Source organism: Marmota monax, unplaced genomic scaffold (assembly GCF_021218885.2).
Source record: "Marmota monax isolate L192 unplaced genomic scaffold, Marmota_monax_Labrador192_F-V1.1 WCK01_AAM20220418_F8-fsc00293, whole genome shotgun sequence".
Classification (NCBI taxonomy): domain Eukaryota; kingdom Metazoa; phylum Chordata; class Mammalia; order Rodentia; family Sciuridae; genus Marmota; species Marmota monax.
In genome coordinates this window covers 320,343-333,042 of record NW_026694586.1, presented here as the reverse complement: position 1 = coordinate 333,042, position 12,700 = coordinate 320,343, and the positions used below count along the sequence as shown (strand labels likewise).

Here is a 12,700-nt window from a genome sequence, read left to right as displayed (position 1 = left end):
TGTCATCTCGTAAATATTTGAATATATACACACAAAAAAACTTACATAATTTAAAATGAATAAATTTACAGGTGTAAATGCAACCCGTTTCCAACTCAAGGCAAGTAATAACCAATGGTGGGCAGGCGGGAAAACATTGGTGAGAATGGAAACAAGGCCCTAAGGCTGGGACTTTCCCACCCCATTAGACCAGCAAGAAGTGTCAACTAATCCAGGAATTCTTGCCAGCTCAAGCAATCCTGTAACAATCTGTCACCGGACACATCAATACCCTGCAGAGATCACTGCTGTGGTCTCAGATTCTCTAAGCCACGGACTTTTCTCCTGTATGCATGCTTTCACCTCAGGCACCAGGTGACCAAGCCACATGGACTAAGGGCTTAAATCAAAGACATGCCCAGGGCGTTAAACATAGACCAAGGGAACAATGAACTTGAATACAAGGTCCAAATCAGCAACAAGTTCTACGACCCAGTGCTGACATCAGATACAAGCTTCAAAGATTCAGGTGGTGATTTCAACATGTCCAAACACAGTGAGCTGTAAAATGTCCCTATGTCTGCACTTGAAAAAGAGCCTTGTGCTCCACTGATGATCCCATCCATAAGAAATATAATGACATAGCAGAAGGACTCCTTTGAAATGGAAGATGTTCAGAGTATAGAGGGAGAAGCTCCTCATGTTCTGTCCACTTATGAGCTAGGTCTCTCTAAGTCCAGAAGAGATCATCTGCTATGTACTTGCAAGTCAGCATTCTGATAGCAATGGTTTTGCCAAAGATTCCACTCATGAGTCCCTGCAAGCCATGGGGAATAGTGCCGATAGTTGTGACAGTGAGACAACAGTCACATCATTTGGTGAGGACCTTGTTACATCAACAGTGCAAGATCAACCTTATTTCAATGAGTCAGAGGAGGAATCTCTTACCCCTCTTCAGGAAGGAAGACCCAGGGCAGCAACAGTTGCTGAATGTGGGACTGTTGAGAATACCGGAAATATGCAGTCCATCTGTAGTCCAGAGGATCACATTGCTGAAAGTACCAAAACAGAAGAGGATTTGTCTTCAGCACAAACAGTAGAGCTCATGAGGGAAACAAGTGGTGAAAGTGATGTGAATTTGCCCAGTACACCACACACCATATTCTGAAACTGCTGGCTTCCATTGAAGCAAAATGCAGTGATACGAGCTCTGAAAATACAGTAGGGCCTCCTTCTTCTGTGGACAGATTTAATATAGCTTTGCAAAGAGCATAAATGAAAGTTTGTAACTCTGTCTAATCAAAGATTAGGGCGTAACCTGATAAAATCAAAAGATCTTTTTTAAAACAAAGATACTTGCTTGCAAAAGCTGGCTATCCTCCAAGAAGGTCTCAGTCTTTACCAGCAACTTTATTGAGCCCAGTAAGGGTTGTGTCCTCTGTCAATGTCCAGTTGTCACCAGGGAAAAAGACCAGCTACAGCCCACCTTCCTTCAGCTAATAAATACACACCCAAAGAGGAACAGGAAGGGGATAAAGTGGTGACTGAGCATGACAGTCAGTCTTTGGTTAAATCTACCATTTTCATCTCTTCATCATCTGAAGAAAGAAGAAACCACCCAGAGTGAGGTGACCAGGTTGGAGTAATGCCATCATGGAAGGACTCCTGCCTGTTCACAATTCATCCCAGCATAGATATCTCAGTCCACCTCTCCCTTCACTCTGTCTACTCTCAGGGGCAGGAAAGGCCCCTGTGTGAGCACATGAGAACTCTGAGCACACAGTTTTCCCAACATCTCAGGTACCATCTGCAGTGCCTTTGCCTCACCTATCAGGTGTCCTTACTCACCCAGATACGTTGCCTACCCTTACTGAGTGTGCTCTGTGAATCCTCCTTCTGCCATAGAAATGCAGTTTCAAAGAGTGTTGCATGATATTAGAAACTCACTGCAGAAAATTTCATGGTACCCTGTGATGAGAGGACCTGATTTTGCTGCTCTTCCATGTAGTACTTAGAAATCATCTGTTCTACATCTTTATGAAAATACTTTTCAGGAGCTTCAAGTAATGAGGAGAAGCCTGAATTTGTTTAGAACACAAATGATGGATTTAGAGTTGGCATTGCTGCATCAGCAAACCAAGGTTTAAGTCACCACATAACTGAGGAGGAAAGATATGAAGTTGATCAGCTGCAGGGTTTGAGAAATTCAATCCGAATGGAACTTCAGGACTGCTTGTTGGACCTGAATGGACAGCTTCAGGCTGTGCAGGTGTCTTCTCCTTTCCACTCCTCAGCACTTGTTTGAATGTGTGGCAGTAGAAGCCCTGATAACTTGTCATTTCCTTCTCCACTTTATGTAATGGAACCAGTCACTGAACTGATATGAGAACAGTTGTACTTGAAGTCTGAATTGGGCCTGGAACTTGGAGAAGTGGGATATGAACTCCCTACTGGAGAAAGCTCAGAATCAGTTTTCTCCTACTCAACATCAGATGTCGGGGTGGGGGTGGGGGGCTGCCCTGAACAGGAGCTGAGCACGCCCCCTTAGCCTTGAGTAATGGGAGTGTGGAGCTGGCATTGCACACAGTGCGAGACAGGTGGGCTTCACCTTCTCTTGGCAAGAAAGTACAGCTCTGGGATTGGGCTACACCCCTGTGTTTGCTGTAACACAATCCTTTGCCTTATTTGGGTAGACTTTTCTATCAAATGTCTTTCCCCTAAATAAAAACAGGGGTTTAGGGTGCACTCACTCTCTTGCCTCTTTTGCTCCTCTTTCCTCCAGTGTGGGAGCTTAGGTCTCAGAGCCATCCCTGACCCCCAAAAAAGGTATTTCTGTGTTTGTGTGGTCTTTCAGTTGCCAGCACAATTCATGCAGAGCAACCCTGACTCCACTGCTTGCGCAGGTTGTGGTAGATAATCAGAGTCATCTTCTGTGTGTTCTGGTCCCTCTCATGCTAACAGAAGAACTGGAGTGCCTTCCGACTCTGTGCAGATGCCTCCAGAGTTGGAGAGTTCTGAAGAAGTTGGAGTAGCCAAAGAAGAAGCCTCATGGGTTGTAGGACCTAACTCTGAAGTGGAAGAAGGGTCTGGAAAACTCCCCCTAATTCCTGAAGAAATGCATAGAAATGTGGAGCAGAACAAGTTGCAGCAAGTCATGTGGGAGATTAAAGAGTCAATTGTTGGGGAAATCAGAAGGGAAATTGTAAGTTGACTTTTAGCAGCAGTATCTTCAAGTACAGCATCTAATCCTAAGCAAGATAATCATTAAGTGAAATTTTTAGGTTGGCATGGATCCTATAGTTATGACTATTTGTGTTATCAATGATATACACTGGTGGAGGTGTTATCTGTACTTCAGAAGATACTGTCTGCTGAGCTGGGCTACTATATACAATGTGCTATGTATTTCCCCTCTGTGTATCTTTCCAAAAAATATACATAGAAACTAGGCACTATGCTGATTATTTATTTTTTTAATCTCTCAAAACTGTAGCAATTTGGAAAGGCCTAATATTTATTTGTATGTTGATATTTTTCCAATTGATTCTCTATGTAGAATTAATTATAAAACTTGAAGGCTTCCAGACTTATCCAGTTTATAAATAACATACTTCTTCAGACTAGCTTCTTACAACACTATCCTCTCTGAGGTATTTACTATGCAATAACTGATTCATTTTATGAGAGCTTGAAGCAACCAATGATTTTTCCTTCACTGCTGTTAATTAGTGTCACTTCCAAGAAAACAAACTGTTCTGTTGTAAAAATTGCTCTTAATTCTTGAAGAGGCTACTGATAGCAGTAGGTTAGAATTACCTACAACTGCTCAATGTTCTCACACTGTAAACTTCATTGCTTTACCCCAAACAAATTTAATTTTATTACAGCTTACATATTATTTTTCTTTTGGAAATTTGCCTTATGTTAAATGCTATGTACTTTTGCATTGTCCAGATTTCTTATAAGGAGATGTTTCTTCTTCTGTGTTTTAGGCTACATAATATTGTCAAAATAATGGGGCCTCTGACTTGAATGGGTAGAAATTAATACGCTGGTTTCTTGTTTTTTCCAAATGGAAGTAATTTAGATTTGTTCTCCTCATATATAAATTATTTGAATTCGGTTTTAGCCAGTCAAAACTCTTTGTTTTTATGAAAGAAAAAGAAAAATGGTTTCCTATTTAGCTTATATGTGTTAAATAAATGTGAAAAGTAACAACAACAACAATAATAATCTGTTTATGCAGTAGGTGCCCAGAACCTTCTCAGTCCATCTAGAAGCATTTGCGGTGGAAAATGGAAGGGCCTAACTCAGTGCACTCCTGCTTGTTTATCCACAGCTGCTAAAAAGTAGAATGTGAGGGCAGGATGGAGCTGCCAATCCACACAGAGTACTTGTGCTCAGGGGGAGCAATAATCTTGATCTTCACGGTGCTGGGTGCCAGACTGTGATCTTCTGCATCCTGCCAGTGATGCCTGGATAAATGGTGGAGCCACCAGACAGCACAATGTTGGCATAGAGGTCATTGCAGATGTTGATATCACACTTCATAATGGAGTTGAAGATGGTCTTGTGGATGCCAGAGGATTCCATACCCAGGAAAGAGGGCTGGAAGACTGCCTCTGGACACCAGGACCACTCATTACCAATGGTGATCACCTTCCTGTGGGGCAGCTCATAGCTCTTCTCAGGGAGGAAGAGGATGAAGCAGTGGCCAACTCCTTCTTGAAGTCCAGGACAACATAGCACAGCTTTTCCTTGATGTAACACATGATCTCCTGCTCTGCTCTGGTGGTGAAGCTATAGCTATGTTCTGTCAGAATCTTCATGAGGTAGTCTGTCAGGTCCTGACCAGCCAGGTCCAGACGCAGGATGGTATGGGGAAGGGCATAGCCCTCACAGATGAGCATTATGGGGGTGACCCAGTTACCAGAGTCCATAACAATGTCAGTGGTGCACCCAGAGGCATACAGGGACAGCACGAACTGGATGGCCACATATATGCCAGTGTGTTGAAGGTCTCTAACATGATCTGAGTCATCTTCTCTCTGTTGGCCTTGAGGTTCAGGGGTGCCTCAGTCAACAGCACCCCGTGCTCCTCATGGGCCATATGCAGCTCATAGTAGAAGGTGTGGTGCCAGATCTTCTCCATGTCATCCCAGTTGGTGACAATGCTGTGCTCCATGGGGTACTTCAGGGTCAGGATGCTGAGCTTGCTCTGGGCCTGTCCACCATCATACCCTAGTGCTGGAGACGCCCGGTGATGGAGGGGAACATAGCCCTGAGGGCGTCATTGCCAGCAAAGCCAGCTTTGCACATGCTGGAGCCATTGTCAGTGATGAGCTTAGTGATTTCTTCTTCCCTTGTTGTGGTGAGCCGCTTCTGCCGTTTCTGCAGATTATGGTCGCCATTACAAGATGGCGCTGGCTCCGCTGTGGTCTGTGACAAACAACTTCTTATCTGGGAAAGTCGGCACATGATTTTTCACCACCCTGTGAGAAAGTTCCACGCGGCAGCTTTGCATTGGGGCTTGGGATGCTTTATTAAGGCTGGGAGGGGCACCCGAGAGAGAGAAGAAGAAATATCCAGGGACCTGAATAAACTGTTGAAAGAAGATTCTCGAGTTGCGTCTTCCTTGCGGGCAAGGGGTCGCGACACCTTGTGATTGCAGAGCTGCAGGAGGACATGGAGCTTGGGCCAGCGCATGACGAAGATAATGCATTCTCACTGTTTCTGCTATTGTATATATGTTACACGTATATGCAACATATATACAATAGCATTGCTATTGACGTTTGTATGTTAATAACATACTGCCATAGTAATAATATGTTTTTTTGAATCTTAGAATTTTTAACTATAAAAACAAATTTTACTTATTTTGTTATGAAGTAAAAGTGAAGGAAACCACATAAAGTACCCACTTTACAAGTATCCTTTATTACATCTCCTTTTGCATTACCTTTTCTTTGCCCAGAAATGCTCTCCATGATCAGTGCAAGAGTGAATTTCATAATCCAGGAGCCCAGAAGAACTCTCAGTTAACCATCGCCACATATCTTGTGCTCTGTATTCTACCTGCAGTACATAAAAATATATATATATTTTAAAATTGCATCTATACTGAACATATACAGATTTATCTTGTCTTTATTCTGTAAATAATACAGCAACCATTCACATAATATTTACAATGTCTTAAGTATTTTATGCAATCTAGAGATAATGACTTAAAATATATGGGAGGATGTATAGGTTATATGCACCTTCTACACTACTTTAATAAAGTTTAAGCTTCTGTGTATTCTGGTATTTTCAAAGGTGGGGCTTCTGGAACCAATCCCCTGAGGATATATATGTATGACTACATTTTAACAGGGCAGGGAAAAAATAGCAAAAGATGTGTGCCCTTTTACCTAAGGACCTCACATGCTATAAATTTAGTTGAAATGAGAAGTGTTTGTATTTTCCTGGAAAATCAGATGAAACTGTGATGCACACAAATGCTTTGTTGCTTTCACTGCAACACCTAAGAGACAACACAGCATGGCTCTGGCTCAGTACATCCTCCCAACACAGTTGCAGGGTGTGAATATAAGAGTCACTGTTTTAAAAGCTTACAGCTTGTTTTTTTTTTTTTCATTGTTTTTCCCTCATAAGAATTTAAGTGAACCAAAAATTAAAAGATTATATAAATGAAAAGACTGTGACTTTGGTCATAGTAGACTTTTCAAAACCAAAAGATAACAATAATAACATGACAACAGTTTTAATTCAAAGTCAGGAGTCTAGCACAGATATCCCACATAACTGAATGTGAGAGTATATTTCAGGTAAGTGAGGTATGTGTCAGAGTAACAGGTAATTTTTGGAAGATGCACCCTCACCCAAATGATCAAAATTTTAATACATTTATTGAATCTGGAATAAAGATTTTTGTTATTTTTGAATTATTTTTACTCAGACACTTAACATATAATCCAACAATCATAGTTTTTCATCTTATCCAAATGAGTTCACAACTTATTTCTACAGAAAATCCGGCACGTGTATGTTTATAGCAAGTTTCTTCATAATTGCTAAGAATTGGGAGAAACCAAAATGTCATTCAGTAGATTTATGTATAAACAAACCATAGTGCAGCCATATAACTGAACATCATCCAATATTAAATATTAAAAAGAAATAAACAATTAACAAAAAGACATGGAGGAGCCTTAAAAGCAAATTGTAAAGTAAACGAAACCAATCTTAAAAACCATATATACTGTGTAATTCTAGTTGTCCTTCATTCAGGAAAAGATAAAATTGTGGATACAATAAAACAGCCCTGAGCAGAAAGGTCTCAGGGGCACGCGGAGTGATGAATAGCTGGGGCACAGGATTTTAAGGTGATGAAACCATACCATGTATACTATATGATATCATATGATAATGTATTCTATGTAATGACATGGAATGCATGTCATTATCCTTTTGTCAAACTCATAGGACAAAAAAGTGAACCCTACTGCAAGCTTGATTTATTAGGAATGTATAAACACTGGCTAATCAATTATAACAAATTCCCCACACTAGTGTAAGTAGGGGAACCTAGAGGTTTTGAAAGAGGCATAAGGGAATTCTATTCTTTCCATTCAATATTTCTGTAAACCTACAATTGTTCAATATAATCTTTTACTTGAAAAGTATTAGCCAAGGGAGTTGAAGATTTATATCAAAGTACTCATGCAAGTTTCAGAAATTTAAAAATCAAATATTAGTGATAACTTAGAGTAGGGGGCTTAGGAAACAGGGTATGAGCTTGTGAGCTAAAGGGCATGAGGTTTCAAGTTCTAAATATGACTTTGGTATGGTGGTGTATTGAAAACTATTGCATTGTACTCTCTAAATGGATGAATTTTGTGGTATATGAATCATATCTCAATCTGATAAAAAAATCAAAAGGCCTAGTTCTGTGCTGTTAACTTGAATGAATAGCATTTAATAGCTTTTTTTTTCTGAAATGCATGATGTATATTCTGAGATCTTCACATATGATTTTTTGCCAGAAAGACAATAATGATTAAAAATATAAAATCTGGAATAAACATCAGTCTTTAACAGAGTTTAGTGAAGGTTCAGGAGAATTACAGAAGCTAGGGCCAGGAGGCATAAAAATGTTTTCCTTCTAGATGACTGTTAGAATGTCAGAGCAATATTATCTAATATCAGCAGTGGTGACATGGAAAGAGTATAAAATGTGAATTTGGAATAATTTTTAAGTATTTTTTTTTTAGTACAAGCAGTTCCAAGGACTGGGGGCAAAAATCATGGCATAGCATTTTCCTAGCATATTTGAGGTTCTGGTTAGATCCCTAGCATAACACATAAACATACAAAAAGTCACAAGAACCCCTTTTCCCCAAATCACATGCACAGAAAGGCTAAAGTGTATACCATCTTTCATCAAGCTGCCAAGGCAATAAAAAAGATGAATTTCCTCAACTCTGTAATTAGTACCAAGTCTAAGATCCTAGGATATTTGACCTAAACTTGAAGCATCTCATGTGGATGGATTTGGACTCTGAGTTTTGAGCACCAACCAATCATTTGGACTTTGAAAGAAATAGCCTTTGGTAGTAATGTCACCAGGGGGAGATACTCTTCATTATCTCAAAGGGCACTTTTTGTAATTTTTGCTAAAAGTATTTAACCACCTAAAAATATAGAAAGTAAATTTTTATTTTTGGTTATTTTCCCATCAGATTAACAAAATACTTGAGATAATTGAATTGTGAAGAAAACCAGTTTGTTTTGGCCCACAATTTCAGTCTCCTGTCCATGATCAAGTGTATACACTGCCTTCATGGTGTGGGTGCCCAATGGCAATAATGGGACCTCATTCTGGAGTAAAGTTGCTCACATCTTGGTCAATAAACAAAAGGAAAAGAGGAAGATGAAAAGGTTAGAGTCCCACCATCCCTTGGAATAGCATGCCCCAGCGACCTAAGGACTTCTCACAAAGCCCCTCCCCATAAAGGTCCATCTTGCTTCCCAAAAGTACTGGCCTGGGGAATGAGCCGTTAACATACAGACCTTTTGGGAACATTTATCTAAACCACTTAGTATTCTAAATTCTGGTCATATTCTTAAAACTTATTGTCTTCAAAACATCTGTATACAGAATTGAATTTCAAAGGCCGACTTTAAGAGATATTACTGCACACAGACCAATTGTGTACCTTTTATAGGGAATGGATGGATTTCCGCAATATAGTGCATACATATTGTGCTTTCCTTGTATGTTTGAATGATCTCTACAGGCTAACATTCATGGTATTCGTACACAGAAAGTCCATATAAGGCAAGATATGTACTTTTTTTCTTATAATTCATAAATATTAAAATGAGGTGACTAAAAATAGAACAACAAAAAATTAACTAAATTATTTTCCTAACACATTGAATCTAAATTCTAAAAAGTAATGCCGGTAGGAATTATTTCCAGGACAAAAACACATACATAATGTTTGAGAAATCAGAAGACATTATTTTCAAAATGTGTACATGTATAATTATGTGTTAGTCAATGTCTATTTCTAAACTTTTATCCTCATCAGGCTCAATGCTCACCTTTCCAAAAAATATGATCATGTAAAGTCAATAATGCACAATTCTTTTTAAAAATGTGTGCACACTATATTTAAAAAGGTGAATTGAAACCCATGATCAATTATTTAAATCCATGCTTCATCCTACAAATTGGAACATATTAAGTCATGTAGTGTCCCTAATAAATAACTAATATATATCAGAAATAATATAGGTTTAGAAGATAATATTGATCAGAAGAAATAATTTGAATTATTATAATTATTTGAAAAATAGGAAGATTTTTGCATGAATTCTTTCAGGTCTATAGTCCACAGTTTGATAATTTGGATGGAACTCTAGCCAAGAAAAAAGTCCTATCTATAATGTTTTCCCATGAAGATAAATCTCCTTGAAGTGTAAAAGAAAAAGAACAAGGGGGAATTAATCCAGTTTATGTTGATCCTTTATTTTATCAGATATTACTTAAAGTCAATTTTAAATCTGTTTAATAAAATTGAAGGAATTAAATAAATAATTTTTTAAGTATAGGCATGCCCATCCACCATGGTGACTCCACTTATATATGCATTAAAATGATAGGCTAAGATTTCAGAGCAGAATTTAGTTAGTTAAAGCTCCTAAAATCTTTTGACAAATATTAAAATCACTAATTTAAAATATTGTATTATTTTTCTGGAGCCAAACTTTGCATTAAGCTTTGGAAGCAAAACTTTGCAACTTTGGTTTATTGATATTTGGGGACAGAGTTAAAGATATCTTTTACTGAAGAAAATGTGTCTCTATTAAATTGAAATATTTAAAATCTGATCATGAAAATAACACAGATAAACAGTGTCAAAAGTCAAAAAGCACCAAAATATTTTCCTTGAAAATCAACTTTCCAGCAGCTTTTACTTTGTCAAGTCTTATAATCTCAATGTGCTTGAGTTTCCTCAGCTATAAAATGGGAATGATAGGTTATTTGCTTTGGATGATTCTGACATTAACCTTCCAAAACAGCCACAATTTATAAAGATAATGTTAGAACTAAGGTGATTTTTTTTTTTAATTTAGAAAGACCCAACTACAATAAAGCGTGAATTTGTCATATTGTTAAAATTGGTAACAATGTGTATTCACTCCCAGTTTATAGTATTTTTTGACTTTTAGAGTAAATGAAAATTTTATTTTAAAATAATTTCTAAGTGTTAGCAGCAAGACTGAGTGTAATTCAGTTTTTATTTTCTATAGAACAGACTTGATAAACTTGGGACCCTGAAGCAGGTGTACCCAAATGGTAGTGTCAGGATTTTAGCTGTACCTCTCAGAGGCCTTTATGTGCTACACATAATTTGTATAAAGTTTTATATGTGCAAATTGGGTACATAAACAGCTCTCCATTTTTCTAACGGAATGCAATAAATGTAGCATAGTACATAAGCATAACTTTTATACTCCTCAGAAAAATGGGAATGATAATGTTTGTAACTTCCACAACATTAATGTGGATTAATTGAGAGTCCTGACACCATGCTGTCAATAGGCTCTATGTAAATTTAACTAACTATTAATACTATGATCTCAGGAGGTACTTTAAATATCCTTGCCCATTTTGAACCAGACTTCTTGTTTCTACTCTCAAATATGATATCTTCTTTTAAGAGGGCAAGTATATGAAACACAGTCATGTTTAGTAAATTTAAGATTTCAGGTGTTTGACACAGTGGTGCACACCTGTAATCCCAGCAATTTGGAAAGCTGAGGTATGAGGATTGTGAGTTCAAAACCAGCCTCAGCAACTGAGAGAGGTCCTAAGCAACTTAGTGAGACCCTATCTCAAAATAAAAAATAAAAAGGGCTGGGGATGCAGCTCAATGGTTCATCTCTGAGGTGGGGGGAAGATTTCATCATTTAGAAAATGTTTACAAGATTTCTTTATCCTTCTGAAGAGAATTTGGGATTATTTTCTTAGGAATTGATAGGAAATACAAATTTTCGAAGACAAAAATAATAATCATCTATCAGAAGTGTGCTTGGATTGACAATGGATTCACATATGTGTGTTTCTTTCAAAATCAAGTCTAAAAAGGCAAGACATTATTTCATTTTTGTCATTCTTAAGCTTATGTTTTTCTAGAGTTTATAAAATATGGGGCTGAAGATATAGCTTAGTGGTGGAGCAGGTGTTTATTATGCATGAGACCCTGAGATCAATCTCAGTACTGACCCCCAAATTGATTAAATTAAATTTAAAAATGAATAAATAAAACCAAGCCAAACAAAAAACCACACCCTACAAAAAAAAAAAAAAAAAAAAAAAAAAAAAAAAACAAGAAACAATAACAAAAGGAAAGGAAAAAATGGGGTGGGGGGAGAACATACCCCATATAGTCATCTGACTCAATGAACTGGAGTTCCAGTATCATAAGCAACATCTGAAGGTTTGCATTGTAGGCAGCTAAGGTGATGAACAGATAAGACATAAAATCAATGAAGATACCTTCTGGGTCCTGGAAACCCTAGTCTCTCTCACAAAGTTTCCATGGAAAGTACTTTGGGTCCATAGAAAAGCCAAATGTCCCTGAAGATGGAATTTTTCAAGTTCAGGAAAACCTTTATGTATTATTAACACAGACACAAAAATTAATGCAACTGCTTTGCCAATTTCTTACTTTAGAATGTATGAAAAATTTGTTGGAACAGTATTTAAATTTCCGGATCTGTCTGATGTTTGTAAGGTTTTATCCAGATGTTTATCAAACTCTACAAGAACAATTTTTTTCCTATTGACTGTCATTGTCTTACTTGACTCCTATTTTGGTTTCAAAATTTTAAGAGCACACAGCATGATTTCCTAAGTAGTGGAACTACTTATGAGTCCTGAACACCCAGAATTCACACACATTCTTGCACACACTTAAAGATCCATAAATATAGGTATTTTTGATTAACCCAATGCAATTATTTTTCAACATTAAAATATATATACTTGGGCTGGGGATGTGGCTCAAGTGGTAGCGCAGGGCGCTGGGTTCGACCCTCAGCACCATATTAAAAAAAATGAAATAAAGATGTTGTGTCCACCGAAAACTTAAAAAATATTAAAAAATGTTCTCTCTCTTTAATACATAAATAAATAAATAAA

The 12,700-nt window shown here is 37.7% G+C and overlaps 2 pseudogenes; one reads left to right on the top strand and one right to left on the bottom strand.

Annotated features, from left to right (window-relative positions):
• Positions 1-555: 555 nt before the first annotated feature.
• On the top strand, positions 556-3,354 carry LOC124077219 (protein ITPRID2-like; annotated as a pseudogene).
• An 898-nt stretch (positions 3,355-4,252) lies between these two features.
• On the bottom strand, positions 4,253-5,685 carry LOC124077218 (actin-3-like; annotated as a pseudogene).
• Positions 5,686-12,700: the final 7,015 nt, after the last annotated feature.